Source organism: Rana temporaria, chromosome 1, assembly GCF_905171775.1.
Source record: "Rana temporaria chromosome 1, aRanTem1.1, whole genome shotgun sequence".
In the NCBI taxonomy this organism is placed as follows: Eukaryota; Metazoa; Chordata; class Amphibia; order Anura; family Ranidae; genus Rana; species Rana temporaria.
This window is the reverse complement of record NC_053489.1, coordinates 444,987,733-445,014,492: the sequence shown is the minus strand read 5'-3', so window position 1 is coordinate 445,014,492 and position 26,760 is coordinate 444,987,733. Positions and strand designations below refer to the sequence as shown.

The 26,760-nt window shown below is 41.3% G+C and overlaps 3 long non-coding RNA genes across 3 annotated transcripts; 1 reads left to right on the top strand and 2 right to left on the bottom strand.

The window, feature by feature from the left end:
• Positions 1-692: 692 nt before the first annotated feature.
• LOC120916171 lies at positions 693-2,072 on the bottom strand. Its single transcript, XR_005743966.1, has 3 exons — positions 1,665-2,072; positions 827-1,058; positions 693-731 (listed from the first exon to the last, which is right to left on the bottom strand). It is a non-coding gene; the product is annotated as an uncharacterized LOC120916171 (long non-coding RNA).
• Positions 2,073-3,073: 1,001 nt separating this feature from the next.
• On the bottom strand, positions 3,074-4,412 carry LOC120916176. Its single transcript, XR_005743967.1, has 3 exons — positions 4,045-4,412; positions 3,208-3,439; positions 3,074-3,112 (listed from the first exon to the last, which is right to left on the bottom strand). It is a non-coding gene; the product is annotated as an uncharacterized LOC120916176 (long non-coding RNA).
• A 292-nt stretch (positions 4,413-4,704) lies between these two features.
• Positions 4,705-6,075, top strand: LOC120916165. Its single transcript, XR_005743965.1, has 3 exons — positions 4,705-5,104; positions 5,710-5,941; positions 6,037-6,075. It is a non-coding gene; the product is annotated as an uncharacterized LOC120916165 (long non-coding RNA).
• Positions 6,076-26,760: the final 20,685 nt, after the last annotated feature.

The following is a 26,760-nucleotide window of genomic DNA, read 5'->3' as shown; positions in this document are numbered from 1 at the left end:
AGAACATACTGAGGGAACACAGTTAACCCCTTGATCTAACCCTTTCCTTGCCAGTGACATTTATACAGTAATCAATGCATTTTTATAGCACTGATCACTGTATAGTTGTCAATGGTCCCAAAAATGTGTCAAAAGTGTCCGCAGTCATGATAAAAATCGCAGATCGCCGCCATTACTAGTAAAAAAATTATAATAATAATAATAAAAATGCCATAAATCTATCCCCTATTTTGTAGGCGCAATAACTTTTGCGCAAACCAATCAATATAGGCTTATTGCGATTTATTTTACCAAAAATCGGCCTAAACTGAGGAAGAAATTCTTTTTTTTTATATATTTTTGGGGGGATATTTATTATAGGAAATAGTAAAAAATATGTAAATGAAGGACGGACACAAAGGGGGTAGGGAAAGTGCTGCTCACCCCTGTAAAGGTAATGAAAAAAGGAAGGGTTCCCCAGTGGGGTTTTTAGGCAGCAAAAATTATATAAACAATTACAAAGACGTACCAATTTGTTGTAAAAAAGTAAAAAATATATTTAATATGTACAAAGTCGTAAAATAATGAACTCTGGTACAGTTTATGCTGAGGACACATACATATGAGAATATAGCACCAAAATTACATGACACTGATCAACATGAATGGCTGATCTTCAGGTCAAGTTGTTCCTGACGCGTTTCGACCCCCACATATGGGTCTTCTTCGGAGGAAAGGGTATATGATGCAAACTATAACAGAGAGTAAATATATGGTAATAAAATACATAGATACATAGTACAATTTAGGTGAAAAATAAATTTAAAGTATATAGTTATCAACTCACAGATTGTGTTTCTCAGTTCTATTTGGACCAGAGTAAGGTTATAATCCTGAGGATCCCTAGTTACTTTTCTCCATACGGGTGGTTAGCACCCCCAAAAAGGCCTCAGCGATGCCCCACAAGAGTGGCCTGCAGGGACCCACAGTATAACTGGGAAAAATCCAAAAGTCCAGTCAGAGAGTGCGGGCCGGACAGGTGGAGGGGGAGCCCAGCAAAGCAATTGCCAGAGTGATGCCTATTAAGAAATTCAAATATAAAATAGTTTTAATACCAAAAACTATATGTTTAAAGTATAGAGATTGATTGACTTGTTGTACAAGTAGATGGCGCTAGACATGCACATTATGCTCATTATAATGATGCATATATAAAAAGGGACTGTGATATGTCATAGGAATTTTAAATTAATATAAATATGCACAGGATATTTTAAATGTTATATGATATCATGAGTTAAGATTAATAACAATATCAAAATTATATAGAATTGTGAATTCAAAGAGAATTATATGTGTAACAGGGCGATAGAGATTACAATATAGGGCTAATAGTGGGTTGAGGTGCCAATCTATATAATAATTATAATTAAATAGTGAAAGATATATAATTAGTATAATATAATAAATATATATAGTTAATTAGTTGAATAAAAAATAAATAAATAAATAATAATGGTGTATAATGGATGGGTGTGAGTAAGCATGTGCTAAAAATAATTAAATTCATGTGAGAATAGTTGTATATAATGTGATAAAATAGTAGTAAAAATATTGGGATTAGTGCCAATGGGGTGAATAGTGTTAAAAAAAAAAAACACAATGTAAAGGATAGTAAAAGATACCTTATTAAATGTTTAGAATATGAGTATGGAAACGATCTCCAGAGAGAGCAAGAAAAAGCGTATCTGGAGGGGAAATATATTATTGATTAGATTTAGTAGGCATAGGAAGGATAACTTTGTGCAGGATTTGAAAATGCAGCCTTACCCTATGTGTGGTGTGTCCAGCATAGTATGAAGATAGGATCACAGGCAGGTGTCAGGTATACACCCAGTCTATTTAAATATGTGCATGTCAGGTGTCAAGGATTTGGCAATCACTAATTGGCAAATGAATGCCTTGCTTGGGACATCCCCTCCCACATCTAGAAGTCCGCCCCCCCTATCCCAGCTGGAGCAAGGAATTAAGGTCAGATGACCCTCCCAGCTGTGGGTTCCTCAGCGTCAGTGAGGAAGAAAAAAAAAAAAAAAAAAAAAAAAAAAAAAAAACCCAGCCCTCTGCTGCGGTCGCGAGTGCCGCGGCAGCGTCACAAACGCGCATGCACGCGCGGGACGCCCACGGCGCCAGGGAACGTCACTGACGCCGTCAGTGGGGAGGAAACACCTCCACAGTGGCGAGAATATCGCCATCTTGTGGAGAGTAAAGAGAACACGGGGCCCTGAGTCTCCCCCTCCCCACTGAGAGGCCATAGAGAGAGCATAATAAAGAGGTACCTAGCGGGGAAGCGCCACCCAGCAGAGCTGTAACAAGGTCCTACAGGATAAAAGGGATTAAACAAAAGATAAATAATAAAAATTGGTATATATAAAGGTGGAATATTAGTAATGCTAGAAATGGACATGTATATGCCCATTAGAGCAAAAAGTGTATATATAATTGTTTATAACCAAGCAAACAATTGATAACAATAAATACCAAAAGGTATATATGGAACCCATGTTGGATATATGGTTATAGAGATTTCATGAGTATTTGGCAGTGCAGCAGTGGGTAGATAAGCAATATGCTTAAATATTTTGTTACGGGCATTTGTCAAACCCGCATGAACAAAAACAAGCAAATGCTAAGTACAGCCGCACAATGCCAATGCTCATATATTATACTTTCCTATGTCCATAGGGGGGATAGAATAGGTGTTTAGCCACCGGAAAATTATGTAAATGAAGGACGGACACAAAGGGGGTAGGGAAAGTGCTGCTCACCCCTGTAAAGGTAATGAAAAAAGGAAGGGTTCCCCAGTGGGGTTTTTAGGCAGCAAAAATTATATAAACAATTACAAAGACGTACCAATTTGTTGTAAAAAAGTAAAAAATATATTTAATATGTACAAAGTCGTAAAATAATGAACTCTGGTACAGTTTATGCTGAGGACACATACATATGAGAATATAGCACCAAAATTACATGACACTGATCAACATGAATGGCTGATCTTCAGGTCAAGTTGTTCCTGACGCGTTTCGACCCCCACATATGGGTCTTCTTCGGAGGAAAGGGTATATGATGCAAACTATAACAGAGAGTAAATATATGGTAATAAAATACATAGATACATAGTACAATTTAGGTGAAAAATAAATTTAAAGTATATAGTTATCAACTCACAGATTGTGTTTCTCAGTTCTATTTGGACCAGAGTAAGGTTATAATCCTGAGGATCCCTAGTTACTTTTCTCCATACGGGTGGTTAGCACCCCCAAAAAGGCCTCAGCGATGCCCCACAAGAGTGGCCTGCAGGGACCCACAGTATAACTGGGAAAAATCCAAAAGTCCAGTCAGAGAGTGCGGGCCGGACAGGTGGAGGGGGAGCCCAGCAAAGCAATTGCCAGAGTGATGCCTATTAAGAAATTCAAATATAAAATAGTTTTAATACCAAAAACTATATGTTTAAAGTATAGAGATTGATTGACTTGTTGTACAAGTAGATGGCGCTAGACATGCACATTATGCTCATTATAATGATGCATATATAAAAAGGGACTGTGATATGTCATAGGAATTTTAAATTAATATAAATATGCACAGGATATTTTAAATGTTATATGATATCATGAGTTAAGATTAATAACAATATCAAAATTATATAGAATTGTGAATTCAAAGAGAATTATATGTGTAACAGGGCGATAGAGATTACAATATAGGGCTAATAGTGGGTTGAGGTGCCAATCTATATAATAATTATAATTAAATAGTGAAAGATATATAATTAGTATAATATAATAAATATATATAGTTAATTAGTTGAATAAAAAATAAATAAATAAATAATAATGGTGTATAATGGATGGGTGTGAGTAAGCATGTGCTAAAAATAATTAAATTCATGTGAGAATAGTTGTATATAATGTGATAAAATAGTAGTAAAAATATTGGGATTAGTGCCAATGGGGTGAATAGTGTTAAAAAAAAAAACACAATGTAAAGGATAGTAAAAGATACCTTATTAAATGTTTAGAATATGAGTATGGAAACGATCTCCAGAGAGAGCAAGAAAAAGCGTATCTGGAGGGGAAATATATTATTGATTAGATTTAGTAGGCATAGGAAGGATAACTTTGTGCAGGATTTGAAAATGCAGCCTTACCCTATGTGTGGTGTGTCCAGCATAGTATGAAGATAGGATCACAGGCAGGTGTCAGGTATACACCCAGTCTATTTAAATATGTGCATGTCAGGTGTCAAGGATTTGGCAATCACTAATTGGCAAATGAATGCCTTGCTTGGGACATCCCCTCCCACATCTAGAAGTCCGCCCCCCCTATCCCAGCTGGAGCAAGGAATTAAGGTCAGATGACCCTCCCAGCTGTGGGTTCCTCAGCGTCAGTGGCTGGGTGGCGCTTCCCCGCTAGGTACCTCTTTATTATGCTCTCTCTATGGCCTCTCAGTGGGGAGGGGGAGACTCAGGGCCCCGTGTTCTCTTTACTCTCCACAAGATGGCGATATTCTCGCCACTGTGGAGGTGTTTCCTCCCCACTGACGGCGTCAGTGACGTTCCCTGGCGCCGTGGGCGTCCCGCGCGTGCATGCGCGTTTGTGACGCTGCCGCGGCACTCGCGACCGCAACAAAGGGCTGGTTTTTTTTTTTTTTTTTTTTTTTTTTTTTTTTTCTTCCTCACTGACGCTGAGGAACCCACAGCTGGGAGGGTCATCTGACCTTAATTCCTTGCTCCAGCTGGGATAGGGGGGGCGGACTTCTAGATGTGGGAGGGGATGTCCCAAGCAAGGCATTCATTTGCCAATTAGTGATTGCCAAATCCTTGACACCTGACATGCACATATTTAAATAGACTGGGTGTATACCTGACACCTGCCTGTGATCCTATCTTCATACTATGCTGGACACACCACACATAGGGTAAGGCTGCATTTTCAAATCCTGCACAAAGTTATCCTTCCTATGCCTACTAAATCTAATCAATAATATATTTCCCCTCCAGATACGCTTTTTCTTGCTCTCTCTGGAGATCGTTTCCATACTCATATTCTAAACATTTAATAAGGTATCTTTTACTATCCTTTACATTGTGTTTTTTTTTTTAACACTATTCACCCCATTGGCACTAATCCCAATATTTTTACTACTATTTTATCACATTATATACAACTATTCTCACATGAATTTAATTATTTTTAGCACATGCTTACTCACACCCATCCATTATACACCATTATTATTTATTTATTTATTTTTTATTCAACTAATTAACTATATATATTTATTATATTATACTAATTATATATCTTTCACTATTTAATTATAATTATTATATAGATTGGCACCTCAACCCACTATTAGCCCTATATTGTAATCTCTATCGCCCTGTTACACATATAATTCTCTTTGAATTCACAATTCTATATAATTTTGATATTGTTATTAATCTTAACTCATGATATCATATAACATTTAAAATATCCTGTGCATATTTATATTAATTTAAAATTCCTATGACATATCACAGTCCCTTTTTATATATGCATCATTATAATGAGCATAATGTGCATGTCTAGCGCCATCTACTTGTACAACAAGTCAATCAATCTCTATACTTTAAACATATAGTTTTTGGTATTAAAACTATTTTATATTTGAATTTCTTAATAGGCATCACTCTGGCAATTGCTTTGCTGGGCTCCCCCTCCACCTGTCCGGCCCGCACTCTCTGACTGGACTTTTGGATTTTTCCCAGTTATACTGTGGGTCCCTGCAGGCCACTCTTGTGGGGCATCGCTGAGGCCTTTTTGGGGGTGCTAACCACCCGTATGGAGAAAAGTAACTAGGGATCCTCAGGATTATAACCTTACTCTGGTCCAAATAGAACTGAGAAACACAATCTGTGAGTTGATAACTATATACTTTAAATTTATTTTTCACCTAAATTGTACTATGTATCTATGTATTTTATTACCATATATTTACTCTCTGTTATAGTTTGCATCATATACCCTTTCCTCCGAAGAAGACCCATATGTGGGGGTCGAAACGCGTCAGGAACAACTTGACCTGAAGATCAGCCATTCATGTTGATCAGTGTCATGTAATTTTGGTGCTATATTCTCATATGTATGTGTCCTCAGCATAAACTGTACCAGAGTTCATTATTTTACGACTTTGTACATATTAAATATATTTTTTACTTTTTTACAACAAATTGGTACGTCTTTGTAATTGTTTATATAATTTTTGCTGCCTAAAAACCCCACTGGGGAACCCTTCCTTTTTTCATAGTAAAAAATATTGCTTATTTTTTTTCAAAATTGACTCTCTTTTTTTTGTTTTGATCGTGTATCATTGCAATGTTCAGTTTAAGGCCTCATTCACACGAGGCGGATCCGTTGCCACAGAGTCCACCAGCTCAGCAGGAGATCTCTCCGTTGATCTCCGCTGAGCTGATGGATGACAGGTCCCTCTCTGCTCACTGAGCAGGGAGGGGCTTGTCGAGTGCCGCTGATTCCTATGGAGAGATCGGACGAAAATAGACAGCATGTCCATTTTCATCAGATCTCACCGGATCCAATCCGCCAGGACGGATGGCAAACGTATCGCCATCCGTCTAATTTTATCGGACCGAAATTTGGATGTCAGCGGACATGGCCACCGCTGTCACTTCAGTTTTTCCATAGACTTACATGGAGCGCCCGTTCAGGTCTGCCGAAAAAACTAAACGGTCCGCCCGTGTGAAAGGGGCCTAACACTATGATTTGAGACATTACATGATCCCAGGGTAACTGTGAATGGGGGTTGGGTTTGTAAGGTAACTATGAATAACACTGCAAGTGAAGGAAATTATTTAGAATTATTGGAATGATATGTGCATACTATATAATTCTCTTAAAGCAGAATTTAACCCAAGACTAAAGCATTATAATATTACAGCTTACCAATTCTTAGATGTAATGGCTGCATTCGTTTTATTTTTTTAGGCTTGTTCTTTTAATTTCACCTGGTGTTATGGCCAGTAAGTTTGTATTTTTTTTAAAAGAACAAGCTGTCGTGATGTAGCAGTTAGAGCAATGGGACAAACCATATACCGCTGACAGGGGTGCTTACAATTGTCAACTTTGATTTATTTATGTAAAAACCTGTAGTGCCGGTTCACGCTACCTCGACTTGGGATCCGACTTGTGTCGCCCCAAGTCGCGCGACATGAGAAATTCAATTGAAGTGAATGAGAGACGTCTTAATGTACACTACTGAAGTCGCTCCGACTTCAGAAAAGGTTCCTGTACTACTTCAAGGCGACTTGTATCCATTGATTTCAATGGAAGTTTCCTCCAAAGTCGGATCACTGTCTTAACTGAAGCAACTTTACAGGAAGAGAAAATAGTTTTCTCAGGCAAACCCCTCCCTCCCACAGAGCTGATTATTGTTTGATTGGCCATTGGCAAACTTGCCCGTCCTGGAGACGACTTGAAGTTGCCTCGAAGTTGCCTTGAAGTTGCCTCAAGTTGCCTTGCAAAGTCGTGCTGACTTTCATGTCGCTGTAGTGTGAATCGGCACTTAACTCAAGAAAAATACTCTTACTGTAACTGCTTATAAAGTATTAGCTGGAGCTCAGCTTCAATTTGTCTGTGTATATAAATCTGCTAGTAGATCTAACACTCCCCTCCCCCAGATGAATAATGCTGCTGTGCCCCTATGCTCATACATCCAGCGTGGGGGGCACTCTAATATAGGAGGTGCATTACTGGCCAGATCATCAGATGAAAAAAGAGGGAAAATGTCTAAAAAAGGAAACTAATGCAGCCAACACATCTAATTAATGAGTGGTAAGCTGCAAGATATTGCATTTTTGGCTTTGGGTTTAATACCGGTTTTAAGTTGCAACCTTTTCTAATACTCATTTACTATCTGTTGTATTTTACATTTCCAGTACAATTGATTGCTGGAGAACCCACCGTTACCCAAAAGAAAATGAGGCAGACAGCAAAACAGGGTTACATGGAAATTGGTTAAATTCAGCATACTTTGACATCGGAGCGACAAACGAAACCAAAAAAGCCTGCACTGTGAATGTCAACGTAGTTTATGACAGAAACCGTTTCCCTTGATTTCCAATGACAAACATTCTTATTAGTACGACGTCAAGTCGTTCCGACTTCAAAGTAGTCCCTGCACTACTTTGGTCCGATTTTGATGCCAGTTACACAGGCATTCCCTGAAATCGCGGCAAAATCGTGGTGAAATCGCGTGATTTTGAAGTCGCAGTAGTGTGAAAGGGGCTTAAAGGGGTTGTAAAGGTAAAAAAAAAATACCTAAATAGCTTCCTTTACCTTAGTGCAGTCCTCCTTCACTTACCTCATCCTTTGATTTTACTTTTAAATGTCCTTATTTCTTCTGAGAAATCCTCACTTCCTGTTCTTCTGTCTGTAACTCCACACAGTAATGCGAGGCTTTCTCCCTGGTGTGGAGTGTCGTGCTAGCCCCCTCCCTTGGACTACAGGAGAGTCAGGGTGCCCACTAACACACAGCTCCTTTCTCTATCTGCAAAGTACAGAGCGTCCTGACACTTCTGCTCACCCCCTCCCCCCTCAAGAGGCTTTCTCCACACCAGGGAGAAAGCCAACATTTATCAAAGACAACATTTATTTAACCCTGGGATCGAATAGTTATCAAATAGCACCCCACCCCATAAGGAAACCATAACCATAAAAAGAGCTAAACATTGGGATCTTTAAAGGGGAGTTCCACCCACAATTTCACTTTTTAAATATAAATACCCCTGTAATACACAAGCTTAATGTATTCTAGTAAAGTTAGTCTGTAAACTAAGGTCCGTTTTGTTAGGTTGTTACAGCATTTAGATAGTTTATAATCTAGAAATAGACCGTGGCCATCTTAAGCGTGGGCATCATGAAGCCAGACTGTATGACTTCCTGGATTTCAGCTTTGCATATCTCGCACATGCTCAGTGCACAAGCAATGTAATAGGTTTCAGTCAGGTTTGCAAGGACTACTGGGAAACATGATGCCTATCCCAGAAACCCTTGCAAATAGCCTAGGCAAATAAGGAGGAGGAAGTAACGAAGGACTACAAAATAAAGGTATTTACAAGCAACAAATTAAATAAAAATTGTCCATTCTGAACACTATGAGATTAGAGCATGCAGCACAGACAAACATAAAAAAATGGGTGGAACTCCACTTTAAGGTGCGTAATCTTCAGTAAAAGAACAACATTGTTATAAAAATCTTTATCAATAATTTTTTATTCATTACAGAGTGTTAAAAATGAAACAAATATTTCTGATTCATTACAACAAACTCCAAGGTTTATAGATAAATGGGAACAGAATCTGGACATTAAGGGCCAGATCCACGTAGCGCATCGTAATTTTAGTCCGGCGTATCGCATCGTAGTAACGCTACGCCGCCGCAACTTGCCTTTAAAGTTACGGCGGCGTAGCGTAAATCTGCCTGCATAAGGGTGCGGAATTCAAATGATAAAGATGTGGGCGTGTTTTATGTTAATTTTACTTGACCCAACGTAAATTAATTTTTTTCTGAACGGCGCATGCGCCGCCCGTGGGGGTATCCCAGTGCGCATGCGCCGTCCGTGGGGGTATCCCAGTGCGCATGCTCCAAATAACCCACAACAAGCCAATGCTTTCGATGTGAACGTAATTCTACGCAAAGCCCTATTCGCGAACGACTTACGCAAATGACAAAATTCGACGCTGGCCCGACGTCCATACTTAACATAGGATACACCTCATATAGCAGGGGTAACTTTACGCCGGAAAAAGCCTTACGGAAACTACGTAAAAAAATGCGCCGGCCGGATGTACGTTTGTGGATTGGCGTATCTAGCTACTTTGCATACTCGACGCGTAAATCGACTGAAGCGCCACCTAGCGGCCAGTGTAAATATGCACCTTAGATCCGACGGCGTACTAAGACGTACGCCAGTCGGATCTAGCCCAGCTTCAGGCGTATCTTGTTTTGTGGATACAAAACAAAGATACGCCGGAGCAAACTAGAAGTTACGCGGCGTATCAATAGATACGCCGTCGTAACTTCTTCGTGGATCTGGCCCTAAATTTACACTTCAGGCTAGATCTAAAATCCTTACATTATCGACTCGCTCGTCTTTAAGTAATCGATACCAGGAATCTGGATATAAATTACTCTCTCATTGGTATCGTACTCTAAATGATCTATCCACTTGTTTCAGATTCCTGCTGGCGATGTGACAATCCACAGACAGATCTATTACATATCTTCTGGGCTTGTCCCTGTCTTGATGATTTCTGGACTCAGGTTCAAACCATTATTCAGAAATTCACTGATCATTTTATTTCTAAAGACCCGAGTTTCTTCCTCCTACATCATAATAACATTCCTCCTAATACATAAAAACATATAACATTTCGGTCCTTATTCATTTAGTAAAATGCAGCCCGATCCTGCATCGCAGCTCTTTGGAAATCCTCCTCACCACCCACCATACAGCAGTGGTTCCCGTCAAATTCTTGATATCGAACATATGGAAAATTTTACCAGCTTTCTCAAAGATACAACCAAAAAATGTAACTACATATGGTCCTACTGGAAGGACTTCTCCCACTCTGGTGAATACAATCATATCCAGACAGTCTTCCCTCTCCTATTAGGGGTTTCACTTCTGTCCCACCCCTCCTCATTTTTCCCTACCCTTTCCTTCCCCCATCCCACACCCCCTTCTTTTTTTTCCCATTCCCTATTGTACAGTATTTTATTTCAACATATTTTGTTTTTTCCTGATATGTTTTTTTATCTGTATTGTTTTATATCTTTGCCAATACTGTGAACATTTTTTTTTCAGTTATTTATTTATTCATAGGTTACTGTTCTTGTTGAACATGCCTTTACAGTGAAACCTCAGATTGCGAGTAACGCGGTTAACGAGCGTTTCTTAATGTGAGCATTTAAAAAAAAATCCTGACTCGGTTTGCGAGTATTGTCTCACAAAATCAGCAGGATTCAAGCCAATGCAGTGTGCAGTACCACATTTAGGCAGAGGTGCGGGGGCGTCGGAGCCGTTCGGAAATACTCTGAAACACTGGGAAATACTCCGTTCCTGAGCCTTTCTGTGGGTTTCCGAGTTTAGTCGTGCTGCCCCGAGTATTTCCGAGGCTCTCCGGTGCCCCCCACCTCTGGCCACTTGCTGTATTGCATGCCATAGAAGTCAATGCGGAACAAATTATTTTCGTTTCCATTGACTTCTATGGGGAAACTCGCTTTGATATGCGAGTGCTTTGGATTACGAGCATTCTCCTGGAACGGATTATGCTCTTAATCCAAGGTTCCACTGTATATGTTTTGCTTGCATTGTAAAACCTTAAAATCCTTTAATAAAATAATATATATATGTATATAAAGAAATGAAGCGTACATAAAATACACCAGTTACATGGTACCACCAAATCCATACATTCATACATTTTGCCTTCAGCTAGCAAAACTAGCTTTATCTGTTGCAATACATTTTATGTGCTGTTTACCCGTACATTTAATAGAGTGCTTCTGCTGTACATGATCAGATTTTTCAGGGTCCCTTTGCATTTTGGCAGATAGGCTTTTTAAAATGTGATTTCACAGAGTATACTTATGTTAAGATGGGTAGAGGCACAGCTGGAATATTGGCCTTAAGTACCAAAATACCTAACCTAAAATAACTAAGCACTTAAAATATAACTAAGGCAAAACCTTCTCTGGTCTCCAAAAGAGTGGGGGGGATTCAAACACCCATAAGGTTTTCATTGCTGCCTGCCTCCCTATTTTTCCACTTTACCGTTCTCACCGAAAGTAAAGGAAAATCACACATTTTGGGTGGTCTCCAGAACAGGAATAGTGGGGAAGTCTTCCAATCGAGACACCAGCTCTGAAAGCCCCAGTGATGTCCAGGGATTCCCTCCCTTTGGAGGGATTTCCTCTCATCTCCTGTTTTGGTACAGGAAGTATTGGAATTATCCTCAATGATGTATATAAAAAATTACAGGGATTATAACCCTTCCCTACTCAGTCCAAAATGAAAAAAAAACTAAACGTTGCGCCCTTAGTTCTAATTTAATTTTTCTCCTATGTAAACCATGTCAATTCTTATGTTGAGACTAGTGAACAAATCTTCCAATCGTGACATCAGCTCTGGAAAACCTGGTGACTTTCAGGGATTCCCTCCCTTTGGAGGGATTCCCTCTCATTTCCTGTTTTGGCTATGGGACAGGAAGTGAAAGGGAAATCAACTTGATAAGGCACATGGGAAAAAAAATGACAGCGGTTAAAATCCTTTTCTACTACATCCAAAACGAAAAAAACAAAGATTATTAATTAATTCTAGTCCCATGTAAACTATGTAAATTCTTGTGTTTTAGCAATGAAAAAGCATCTACTGTGAAGCCTCGTACACACGATCAGTCCATCCGATGGGAATGGTGCGAAGGACCGTTGTCATCGATTAACCGATGAAGCTGACTGATGGTCCGTCGTGCATACACACCATCGGTTAATTAACCGATCGTGTCAGAACGCGGTGACGTAAAACACAACGACGTGCTGAAAAAAACGAAGTTCAATGCTTCCAAGCATGCATCTACTTGATTCTGAGCATGCGCGGGTTTTTAACCGATGCTTTTGCATACTAACGGTTTTGACTTATCGGTTAGGCGTCCATCGGTTAAATTTTAAAGCAAGTTCTCATTTTTTTAACCGAAGGTTAAATAACCTATGGGGCCTACACACGATCGGTTTGGACTGATGGAAACGGTCCTTCAGAACGTTGTCCTCTGGCGATACTATCGTATGTATGAGGCCTAAGTCATGGTTGGTTTAATGTTATGGACCATTTTTAATTACTACACTTGTAACCATAAGAGACCTTTATTCTGGTCTTATTGTAATAGATGTGTTGTGTTGGCTGACAGACCTGGAGTTTGAGCAATTGTATCTCATAAGCTATTGGCATTGAAGGGCTTAAGCTATGAAAATGAGTCATCATGACCTGAGATGACTCTAATCAGCAGTATTGTGAAAGTAGCGTCACAGCTCAAATAGCCAACATGTCAGGGCCTTGGAAAGACCTTTCTTCAAGGCAACATACTGACACCATAGTTGTGAGGAGGGGACCCTACAAGGCCTTGAAATGTTGGCTAATAGACTATGCTCCCTTCAGCAGTTACTTAGTTGATAATGTTACATAATTGGTAATGTTGATTAAAGACACCAGTCCATCCAGTTTAACCTGAGTATGTGTGTGTTTGTCACTACCATCATCTATATCCTTGTACATTGTGTTCACTAAAAAATACATCTTACCCCTTCATATGCAACTTCATTGCGTTGTTGTGTGTCTTCTATAGAGACTTTAGGGTAAATAGTTTTCTCCAAATGATACAGTCCCCATTTAATGATTTGTATAATGTGATCATACCCCCTCTTAAACTTCTCTTCTCTTAGGAAGAATACATTTACATTTTGTAATCATTCCTCATAACTATGGTCTGCCCTTCTTTGGACTCTTGCCAGTTTAAGGATATCTTTCCTAATGATTGTGACCAGAACTGGACTGCATACCTTATATGTGGCTTAACCAGAATTCCAGAATTTGTAAAGTGGTAGAGTTAGGCCTCGTACACACGACCGAGTTTCTCAGCAAAAACCAGCAAGAAACTTGCTGGGAGATATTTTTTTGCTGAGGAAACCGGTCGTGTGTACATTTTCGTTGAGGAAACTGTCGAGAAACTCGACGAGCCAAAAAGAGAGCAAGTTCTCTATTTCTTCGACGGGAATGGAGAAATTTGCCTTGTCGAGTTCCTCGACAGCCTAACAAGGAACTTGACAAGGAAAATTATGTGTTTCGCCCGTCGAGTTCCTCGGTCGTGTGTACGAGGCTTTATAGTAAAAACCCTTTTTAATGCATGATAATACGTAGTGTGCTGGCCTTGCTTGCCACAACTTGCCATTGCATGCTATATGAGTCTGTCATCTACTATGACCCCTAGATACTTTTACATCTTTGATTCCCCCAGAGGTTCTCCCCCTAGTGTGTAACCTGCATTCAAATTTCTAGCTCCCAAGTGCATTACCTTACATTTTTCAATAATCAACCACATCTGCCATATCATTTTTACACCCATCTGTGTTAATTTGGTCTTCTTCTAAAGTTGTGCCATTATTGCCCTGCTCAGGCTTTGTATTATCAGCAAACACTGAGATTGACCTATTTATCCCAACCAGTGTTCATTTTGGCAGCAAATTTCAGGATAGTTCAGGGGGGCCAGGAGGGAACAATATATTTAAGGGTGGCCAGGAGAAAACAGCATAGGGGCCAGGAGAAAACAGCATAGTTCAGGGGGACCAGGAGGAAACAGTATAGGGGGCCAGGAGGGAACAGTGTAGGAGGCCAGGAGGAAAAACTATACGGGGGCCAGTAGGGAACAGTGTAGGATTGCCAGGAGGAAACAGTATAGGAGGCCAGGAGGAAACAGTGTAGGATTGCCAGGAGGAAACAGTATAGGAGGCCGGGAGGGAACAGTGTAGGATTGCCAGGAGGAAACAGTATAGGAGGCCAGGAGAAAACAGTGTAGGGGACCAGGCGGAAAAAGTATAGGGGGGCAAGTAGGGAACAGTGTAGAATGGTCAGAAGGAAGAAGTATAGGGGGGCCAGTAGGAAACAGTGTAGGATGGCCAGGAGGAAATAGTAAAGGAGGCCAGGAGGGAACAGTGTAGGGGGCCAGGCGGAAAAAGTATAGGGGGCAAGTAGGGAACAGTGTAGGATGGCCAGGAGGAAGAAGTATAGGGGGGCCAGTAGGGAACAGTGTAGGATGGCCAGGAGGAAACATTATGGGGGCCAGGAGAGAACAGTGTAGGGGGGGGCCAAGAGGAAACAGTATATGGGGGCCAGGAGGAAACTAGTGGGCACAATACTGGCATCTTTAGTACTTTTTCTCATGCAGAGTAGCTCAGGGAAGCTGCTGGAATGCCCGGAATGCTTGAAATGCCAGATTCCCACCCACTCTTCTCTCTCGTCCCTCCTGAGTGATGTCACATTCACATTCAGGCACCTGGGATGGAGGGGAGGGGCAGCTGTGATCGGTGCGGGACAGTGAGGTCAGTGGTCTGTGCACTGCAGCCTGTCAGCTATGTGGGCATGCGATCCTTGTTCATCTGCTTGTGATGAACGGCAGATCGTGGCGGAACCCCTGGGGACCTCTTGCGGGAACCCTAGGGTTCCGCAGAACCCCGGTTGAGAAACACTGGTTTAGATACTATAGTATGCTAGGCTGATTGGTTTGTAATATCCAGATATATATCTCAGCCCTGTTTGAAATATTGTTACATTTGCCTTTTGCCAATTAGCTGGTACCATTTAAGTCCGCGATCTATCCTCAAAAATTAGGAATAATGGTCTGCCTATAACATGGATAAGTTCTTTGAGAAACAGAACTCATCTGTTCCTGGTGATTTATTAAAATTATTTTTTTCTAGTCTTTTTTGAACACTACTTTCTAATAGCCAAAGTACATCCAGTATAATGTTCTTAACATGACTGCCTTTTTTATTATACCCCTCCTAATACCTTGAAACCTAAAGTGTTACTAAAGTCAATTGTTTTTTAATGAAATTAGCAAACCTGTTATGCTCACCTGTGCTGTGCAGTGGCCTTGCATAAAGCAGCTCCTATCCTTCTCTTCTCGGGTCTCCCAGTGGCAATTCTGGCCCCTCCTCTTTTTTAAGTGTCCCCATAGCAAGCCACTTGCTATGGAGGCACACAGTGTCTGCGCTCTTCCGAGCTGTGTGTCTATGGAGCCCCACCCCCACCTCCATCTCACTGCATTTGATTGACAGCAGTATGAGTCAATGGCTCCTGCTGCTGCTCGAGCGCTGCCTGAAGAGGAAGAGAGGGGAGAAGAGATGCAGCTGTGCACAGTGCTCGATCTCCTTTCCCCTCACACAGGAAAGGGGAAGGACAGAGGAATAGAAAATGTTTTTACCTTAATGCAAGGAATGCTTTAAGGTAAAAAATGTTTTTAGCTGTAGTATCACTTTTAATGGCTAGAGTACTGGTGACTTATTTTCATTCTGTGCAGCACAATCTGTTGTGTTCATTTCAGTCACCCAATTTTACAGTATATCCTGGTGGAACACTGTAAGGCATTGGTGCCCAACCTGTGGACCTCCAGCTATGAGGAACTACAACTCCCATCATGCCTCTGCCTTTAGGAGTCATGCTTGTAACTGTCAGCCTTACAATGCCTCATTGGACTTGTAGTTCTGCAACAGCTGGAGGGTCACAGGTTGAGCTCCCATGCTGTAGGCTACAGCTCATCTGTAAACTATCACTGGGGAGATTTCAGCAACTCCTTCTTCCTGTACCTTAGACCAGTGCATGCTTCTTTGTCACAGTTTATGATATACTGAAGGATAAGACGTTGAAATGCACTTACTATGACAAGAAACAGACTTCAGAGAAGGAAGGACGTTAGTCTCCATTTTTGTTTTGGATCTGCTTTCGGTTCTGTTTATAATTCTGTCATGTTGGTTTCCTGAAAATGTGCGCCTAGTAAATCCCCACCATGGTTACCTGGACATGATGCAACCGCTGTTGAAGTCATTGTCATACTGCAGAGCTGACTCAAGCTACTTGGGCAGAATTTAAAAGATTTAATTTGATTTCCAGGATCTCGCCCTGTGCCTAAAAAGTGTTTCTGGCTCCTTCCCACATAAGATATGATTTTGGCAGTGACAGTGCAAACTATTCTCTAAAAAGACATGTCTATTTATTTTAATTTTTTTGGCTTGACTGTCTTTTATGTAGCGCTAGGCTGTCAAATACTCATTAAAAGTCACAACAAAGGGGGAAGATTAACAAATTACTGTATAATCACTATGGGGTCGATTTATAAAAAAAATGTGCATAACCATTCCCCCAGTGAAAATGCTTGTACATTCATTTTGTTTGAATGGCGCAAAAGTCGAATGTAAATAGGATTTATCCTGTGCTGTTCAAATGTAGATCGATTCATTGATTTTAAACAGAAGGTACCACATTGGGCCATTTGATTGAGCTAATATTGTAGGAAATTGCTAGGTTTCTTAGCTCCATCTAGTGGTCACATTCACTTTTTGGCTCATTTGCGGGGGCCCCGGGAGAACAGAACAAGACGGCGGTGAAGACCGGGCTCCACGGAAGAAGAGAACAGAGAAGACGGCGGTGAAGACCGGGGCCCCCGCTTGTAAAAGAGCTTAAAAGAAGAAAGCGGGGGCCCCGGCAGAACAGAACAAGACGGCGGTGAAGACCGGGCACCCTCCCCCGGCAGAAGAGAACAGAGAAGACGGCGGTGAAGACCTGGGCCCCCGCTTGTAAAAGAGCTTAAAAGAAGAAAGTGGGGGCCCCGGCAGAACGACCCCCGAAAGAGCAGAGAAGTCGAAATAAGACCCCCGGAGCTGACTAATAAATTACTTTAGAAACCTGTGTAGTGTGTTTTTTTGTCATTTTTTTTCCTCCAGGTGAATAGGTAGGGGTACTATGTACCCCATACTCTTTCACCTAGGATGGGGGGCCGGGATCTGGTGGCCCCTCGGATTCCGATAAGCTCCCCGCCCGCAGACCCTGACAACCAACGGCCAGGGTTGTTGGGAAGAGGCCCTGTTCTCATCAACATGGGGACAGGGTGCTGTGGGGTGGAGGGGCCCGGTGCTTTGGGGTGGTACGGTTAAGGAGCGGGGGCATTCGCTCGTCCCACTCTCTTTCCTGACCGGCCGGGCTGCATGTTCGGATAAGGGTCTGGTATGGATTTTGGGGGGGACCCCACGCCGTTTTTTCTGCGTACGGTGGTTCCCCTTAAAATCCATAGCAGACCCAAAGGCCTGGTATGCTCCTAGAGGGGGAATCCATGCCGGTTTTTTATTTGAAATTTGGCATGGCGTTCCCCTTTAAGATTCATACCATACACAGTGCTTGGTATTGGCAGGGATCCAAGTCGGATCCCTGTTCAATATCGTGCCGCGGCTAAACGCAACCGTAGATAATCGCACTGTACAAATGCAGCTGACCGCTGTGCCTGGAGTCTTGAATTTCAACAGAAAATAAACCATGCTTTTAACTGTGGCAGATCAGCTATCCGTGTGAAAGGGGCCTTAACTCCTCCATTACTTCCTTCATCCTAGTATTTGGGATGTGAAAACTGTTAAGCCCTGTACACACGATCGGATATCTGATGGAATCTGATCCGATGGATTTTTTCGTTGGATATCCAATGAAGCTGACTTTCATCAGTCTTGCCTACACACCATCAGTCAAAAATCCGATCGTGCCAAAACGCAGTGACGTACAACACTACGACGAGCCGAAAAAAAATGATGTTCAATGCTTCCGAGCATGCGTCGACTTGATTCTGAGAATGCGTGTATTTTTGTCCAATGGAGTTCCAAACAGACGATCAGATTTTTCTATCGTTTTTTTAAAACATTTAAAACATGTTCTATTTTTTTTCACCGAAAAACTATGGGGCCCACACACGATCGGTTTGTCCGATGAAAACAGTCCATCGGTCTGTTTTCATCAGACAAACTGATCGTGTGTACACGGCTTTAAGGAAATAGTTCAGGACTCAGAGCAGACCTAATTAACACACACCCTGCAACTGTCCCCCCATCCCAGGAGATTTCTTCCACCCACCTCTGTAGTTTCATGCTTTTCCAATGCAGGTAATTTGCAATGATTCCACGAGCGTCAACCAACACGTTTCATCCTATAGGTGTGTTTCTTGATGCATAAGTCCGTGTCTTGATGCTGGAACCTCTTATTCAACATAGGATGGGGCCCATTCTTTAAATATCGACCTCCTGGGGCAGATTACAGGCGTTTTCTGCCTTTTACGTTGGTGACCTGAACAAAATTGCGGGGGAAGGGAGCGCTTTCTAGCCCCTGTTTTCCCATGCGCTGCTTCCACCTTGGCAACAAAGGCATCTAGGATAGGGGAAAAGGCGTCTGCTTCTGACGCCATGCTGACCCACGCGCCTGACACAGGGACTCCCAGGCAAGGTACAGTAAGCTACCATCCTAGCTGCGGCAGAGACGAGGGGTTCCCCCAGAGGGCTCACCACCCTGGAACAGTAGTACGGCTGCTGTCCACTACCTGGTAGAGCTGCTTCCTTGTCAGCTATACCGTCTGACCAGTCTGCAGCGTGTGTCTGTAGGTTTGCGCAGTTCAAATGCCGATAGAGGCCAAACAATGCCGCGGGCCACAAGAACATGGCCGCCGAGCATAGATAGAGCATGGAGCTCAGGAAAAATGCCTGCCGAGCGGCCGCTAGAGGCCAAACACAGCACAGCCACAAAAAACATTTCCACCGAGCATAGCTAGAGCAAGGATCACAGGAAAAATCGCTGCCTAGCGGTCGCTAGAGTCCAAACACAACGCGGACCACAAGAACATGGCCGCCAGTGCAGATAGAACCCCTTACTCACCTCTCCAGGAATGCCCAGCTCTGTCTTTCTGCTGAAGCAGGGGATTACTACTTACCCTTCCTGCAGGATTGTGCTGGAAGTATCCCAGACAGACCTTCTTCCGCATTGGCGATGGAGGTGACTGTCGGCCCGGCTGCTGCGACTTGGCCCTATAGACCGGTCATATGCATGCCCTAGAGCGTATAGCTCACGGCCCCCCGTAGAGCAGGGGGCATGTCGTGGACAACCCAGCGCATAGCTATGGTCGGCATGCGCTCGATGTCTGAAACTGGGGAGACTGCAAGGATCTGGGATCCAGCCTGTCGCCCAGTCGGCAGTTTATCGAAGATCACAGGAACAAACAAAAAAAATAAAAATTTGAAATAAACCTCCAGGCCTATGGCCCCGAAGGGAGCCATGTCTTCTCCTTAGCTAGGCAGAAAAAAACTGAGCTGCTGAGGAAATATAGCCAGTAGGACCGCCCCCTGGGCGGGGCTGTTTAGCTTTGATGTTGTTAACACATTCTGCCTAGTCACTCCTAAAGGAAGGCTAATACCCACTTTGTCAAAATTAGGGCTGTGTCAGTCCATGAACGAAAGAGAAAAAAGGACGTCAATTTTGTTTAGGAGCCACATCGCACAACTGCGCAATTGCGTGACAGTGACAGTGCGTGACAGTGCCGAAAGCAGGAAGGAGGTATATGTGCCCAGTAAGCAAGTGGTTAAAAAGAGTAAACACAGTTGATTGATAATAAATGGCTTCAGCCAAACACTAACCAAGAATGAAAGAAAAGTTTTTGTGTTGTCATTCATATTCTCTGAAAAATGGCCAAGAAATCATAAATTCATAAACTTATGAGCACAACTGTATATTGTTTTTTTTTCTTTTCAGGGCTAGAGAGGTTGGTGTTAGAATGTTGGTGGCTATAGATGCAGGGCTTTTAGTTTTTGCAAGGACTTCCAAGCTTTTTAAACAATTAAAGTGACAGTAATCCTTAACAATTACATTATTCGCTCTCTTTTTGTCTGTTGAATATACCATTGTAAACAATTTGATATATCTGTTCAATAAGTGCAAAAAAATACCTGTTGATTTTGTTGGAAAACTTGTCAGCTGATACCATCCTGTGCTGCACTGTTATAAATCATTGTTCTGAGGACTAATTGACCTTGCCTATGTATGTTATGTACAACAAGAGGATAGAGAGAGTTCCCTGCAGTCATATCCTGTTTCTGTTGTCCTAATGCCATATCATGATTGATTGAAGTCATCCTAGGGCTGGAGGTGTGTTATTGGCAGAATCACCAGGTGAAAACAAAAGGGGGAAAAAGCATGAAAAATGAAAACAAACGCAGCCATCACCTATAAGCACTGGTAAGCTGCAATATATTACATTATTATTTTAGAGTTAGATATGCTTAGAGGCACAGCCACAAAAAACAAACAAAAAACAGCATCTGTACTATTTTATTTTATGGCTCTTAATTCAGTTCAATAGTTATTATGGGCAGAGTGTGTACACAAAGTGCGTAATAATCAGTTCAAATCTGTACAATCAAAATATAAAAATCTGCGCCTAATACATTTAATGGAATAGAAGTAGAATTTCTGCGTTCTGATCCATGCATTGGGCATGCATGGATTTAGACTCCGGATTATGCATGTCATTGATTTCAACAGGCCGCCTGCATGGATCTGCATGGAACACCTGTGCATCCCATGTGGGCCAAGACAGCTCCTTTGCACAGGTATACAGATTGATACACCCTTTAATGTAGCTCCTGTTGTTTTTGATATGTGATATTTGAGCTTTTTCGTTAAAGGGGGCTTTGTTGCCCTCTTGTGGAGAAATTAACAAATAGTTTACAAGCCCCAAAAATAGTTCCATGTAGAAGATGTGCAACTACTGTATCAGGTTAGTGTCATGTAAAGAATATTGCAACTTAAAGTGTAAAGTTCTGGGGATAGGTTAACCTCCCTGGCGGTATGATTCTGTCTGGAATTACGTACCAAAAGCGGTACAATTATTTTGCAAGGAAATTTGGCGTTTTATACTGTAGGCCTGTAATTTTTAGGAATAACTCACTTAAATCTGACCAAACAAGAATCTTGTAGGCATCCCGGGTATGACATTTTTAAAAAAACAAAATTATAAATTATAATATAATAAATAATTATAACAAATAATAATATAATTATAATAAAAATTATTCAATAATGTAATCAACTCAAAATCACTGAAATTTGCTCAGTTGCAGAATTGTCGCTGTCATAATTTTTTTTTTTTTATGACGAATTTCCCCACAAATCGCTATCGCACATTTCTGCAAGTGATTATAATTTATTATCGCTGTTTTCTATCTGATCTAAAATAATTTTTGACATAAAGGGACACTTTTGGACAATCTACAGTTTGCAGGCAGAAAGAACAGTTTTTATTATATAAAAGTACATGTAGGGCACTGGGCAGACCACTAGGGACAAGGGGGGTGTATTTTTTACATACAGTACTGTAATCTATAAGATTACAGTATACTGTATGTATTGTGTTTGTTTACTTTTTTGAATTTGGCGCCGTTCTCCGCCCCCGCGCGTTGTAACGTCGCAGGGAACGGAGATCGGCGGCACACAGGGAGACTGTGAATCGAGCGAGGAGGACCCGCTGGTGGCATCGCTGGATCCAGGGACAAGGTAAGTAACTTGCCTGTGGATCCAGCGAGAAGGTAAGCCGAGCCGCTGCACACTCTGCACGTCCAGCCCGAGCGTGACTCGGGGATACCGATCCTAACATTGAAAACCAACCCTGAGTCACGCTCGGGTTTACCGCTAAGGGGGTTAAACACCCTGTCAAATTTTTAGGCTGGATTCACACTTGTGTGGTGCGAATTTCAGCTCTGTAATCTCTGCAGAGAGATAAGAGAACTGTTCAGCAGATCAGCTCTGTTTTTAAATGCAAATTTGGAGACCTGGGAGAGGGGAGGGGGAGGGGGAGGGGGGAAGTGTATTGAGTCGAATGAGAGAAATCATGAAGAGAATAGAACACATGTTCGAATCAGATGCGTGCCCATAGAAGATAATGGGCCTGAATTCGCACCTGAGCCGCACCGCAATGCCTAGAAAACGCACTTGTTTTTTCGGCAATGCGAATGCATCGCACATATGTGAACCAGCCTCATTGAAATCAATGTATTTTATAATGTTATGCGAATTGGATGCAGTTTAACACAACCAATTCGCACAGGTGTGAACCCAGCCTTAATGCTGTCAGTGACCCCACTGGTGAGATTCATCCTTTCTATTTTTACTGGTTACTTGTCACTGAGAAACTGAAAACCAACATTTTAAAATTGTTCACAGGTAAGAAGAAATGTTCCAGTGGTGATAACCTGTTGCGAGGACAAGTGTGTAAAAGTAGAATTCACCTTACTTTAACCGCTTAGCGACCGCCCCATAGTAGCTCTACTGCTACAGGGTGGCTGTTCTGCACAGAATCACATATAAATATATAGTATCCTGCTCTTTCAGGGGGCGCCGGACAATGGATGATGTGATTAGCAGCAGAAGCCTATCAGTGGGTGCCGGACAATGGATGACCACTGGCACCCGCTGATCGGAGAAGAGGCAGACTGGACGGAGCTCTACCTATGTAAACAAACAGCTGTTCTGTCAGTGGGGATGTACTGTTTTTTTTTTATGTCAGAGAATAAAGTTCAGCACATCAGGGTTGCCAACCCTCAGCATTTTTTACTGACAAGTGACAAGACATGGAAAATATACTGGTGGAGCACATTTTTTACTGGCAACCTGATAAATTACAGAACTCCTATTGAAAATGAACACAGTGAATATTTGAACAGTATAAACATGATATGGAAACACTGACAATACATATAACAAAGTAATTTGCTTGATTTACACATAAAACGTCAACACAGCATGAAATTATCAGCCCCTGATATCTACTGACAGTTGTAAAGAAAATCACTGTCAGTAAATTTACTGGCGGTTGGCAAACCTGCAGAACATCCCTTAGTGAAAGTATCACATAGTACACATAAAAACACTGGTTAGGCACACAGTTAACCCTTTGATCGCCCTAAATGTTTAATCTCTTCCCAGTGTCATTAGTACAATAAGACCCCTTTCACACTGAAGCTTTTTTACAGCGTTTTAGCGTTAAAAATAGCACTATTAAAACGCTCATAAAACTCTCCATGCATCTCAATGGACCCTTTCACACTGAGTCCTGCAAGCAGCATCTTTGGAGCAGCTTTTGGGCGCTGAAAAAAACGCTTCAAAAACACCCCTCTTCATTGAAATGAATTGAAAGCGCTGTAAAAACGCCTTACCCTTTCACACTGAGGCGTTGCACTGGCGGGGAGTAGAGAAAAGTCCTGCAAGCAGCATCTTTGGAGCAGCTTTTGGGCGCTAAAAAAAACGCTCCTAAAACACCTCTCTCCATTGAAATGAATTGAAGCGCTGTAAAAACACCTTACCCTTTCACACTGAGGCACTGCAAAAACACCCTAAAATGTTAGGGTCTTAGCGGTGCTTTACCAGCACATTGGTATTGCAGATGAGGCTTCGCTCAAATAACGCTCGAATAACGCTCAAAAAACACTTTAACGCTTGAAAAACGCCCCAGTGTGAAAGGGGCCTAAGTGCATATTTTTTGCATTAATCGTTGTGTTAGTGTAACTGATTCCCACAAAGTGTCAGTTAGTGTCAGATTTGCTGCAGCAAAGCAAAGTCGCTATAAGTCGCTGATTGTCGCCATTACTAGTATAAAAAAAAAAAAAAATTACAGTATATATACCATATTTTAAAGATGCTATAACATTTGCGCAAACCAATAAATATACGTTTATTCAGACTTTTTTTACCAAAACATTTTTACATTTTTTTTATATATGTTTTATAGCAGAAAGTTAAAAATATTATTTATTATTTTTCAAAATGTTTGGCCTTTTTTTGTTTATAGCGCAAAAAATAAGAAAAAAAACAGCGGTGATCAAATACCACAAAAAGAAAGACCTATTTGTGGGAAAAATTATATAAAAATATATAATTATATAAAAAATATATATTTATGTACAGCGTTACATGACCGCTCAATTGTTAGTTAAAGTAACAGTGCCGTATAGCAAAAAATGAAATAGTCATGAAAGGGAAGGCAAGTGGTTATGAGATTTCTCTAATGGTACACAAACAGAATAAATGTAATCTGCCAGGGCTTTTAACGCTTCCCTACTTTATCCAAAACTGGAAAAAAAATATATATATTCTGTAGATATGAAGAGTAAAGTTGCTACATATGCCAGCAAAGTTGTACCCCAAGGCTAATTATTACTGTCCTGTGAGAGTTGCCTGCTTTTTTGCTGGTTTGGTTTGCCATCATGTGCTTGAGAGTAACAGTGGGCCAAATCCACAAAGAACCGGCGTAACGTAAATTTTTCCATTTAAGTTACACTGCCTTAAAATTTCTACCTAAGTGCCCGATCCACAAAGCACTTACCTAGAAATTTTGGGCTGTGTAACTTAAATTCCGCCGGCGCAAGGCGTTCCTATTTTCATGGGGGCGATTCCCATTTAAATTAGGCGCGCTCCCGCGCCGGCCGTACTGCGCATGCTCGTGACGTCATTTTCCCGACGTGCATAGCGCGAAATTACGTTACGCCGAGCTTTGTGGATTGCGACGGGTCAATAAAGTTGCGTCGGAAAAAAAAAAGATACGGCGCGAAAAAAAAATTCAAAATTAAAAAAAAATCGCGTCGCTGGACAGAAAGGTCTGTTTTTACAAGGTGTAAAAAGTTTACACCTTGTAAAAGCAGCCCTAATTTTGCGTTTGCAAACTAAAACTTACGTAGAAAAAACGAAGCTGAAAAGCTTTGTGGATCTCCGTAAGTGCTAATTTGCATACCCGAGGCGGCATTTCGACACGAAATGCCCCCAGCGGCGGATGCGGTACTGCATCCTAAGATCCGGCAGTGTAAGTCCCTTACACATGCCGGATCTTCTGCCTAACTATGGAAAACTGATTCTGTGGATCAGTTCCATAGTTAGGAACAGGGATACGACGGCGTAACAGCAGTTACGCCGTCGTATCCCTTTTGTGGATTTGGCCCAGTGTACTTTACAGGTGATATTTCTAGGTCTGAGGGATTTTATGAACAAATGTGTTATGGACCCTGGTAATTTGTTTATCACAACCATCTATTTTTTTGAGAACCACATAGACTATTTGTTGCAGGGTAGGTTTATAATCCTCCAGACGTTTGGCTTCAGGCATATTACTGATTCTAGTTCTACCTGTTGCTGTTTTGGAGGAGACTATAAATGAGCCTTAAAGTGACACAAAATCCAACAATACTGGTTTTGACTTGTATCACCTTGACTACTACTATCCCCATATCTCCATCCGTTGAGGTTTGTTTGTTGCGTTTAGTGGATTTTCTGGATCCCACAAATGCTATACGTAACTCTGTTACTGCTTTATGCTAGAAAACTGAATGTTTTATCATGGAACAAAATGTCGGCACCAACGTTAGTGGGCCGAGTGTCGCTGGTGTATAAAGCTTGGTATGCGCTATTTGTTTCTTTTTGTTCAACCCAGCTGAGTAGATGCCCCTACTTATTGCATTTTGGTTTTAGATGTATTTTAGTCACCTGAATTGTTTTAGTTTAAAGTGGAGTTTCCATCCCAATTTTTTTTTTTCATTATTGTGCTCATTAGACCTAAAAAAGAAAAAAAAATTGTTTTACTCATTTTGTTTTACTGGAAATGCCTGTTGCTATGCAGTCCCAGAAATCTGCCTTTGGAATCACCTAGGATCCTGACATTATCTCCCTCTAATGCTCCTGGGAAATGTGTGTCATCATTTCCCAGGATGCAGTGCGCTACCCAATTATCACTCCCCATCCAAGACTTCTAGGAAGTAAGTGCTTGTGGGCTTCACAATGCCTAAAAGCAAAATGACAACAGTGTGGACATAGTTTTATAAACTTTATTTTTTGAATAACTATGCGGAGCGGCGGCGGATTGTAAAATAGTGAGTGACCGGATTTATATAATAAAAACGCATGATGAAAGGACATACATTTAAAAAATGCTAATTGTGGTTGGAACCCCGCTTTAAGTCATATTTTAGTCTACAAAAATATTTTAGTTGACAAAATTAACACTGCATAGCATACTGCAAGAAAAAGGAGCCACACTAGGACAACGG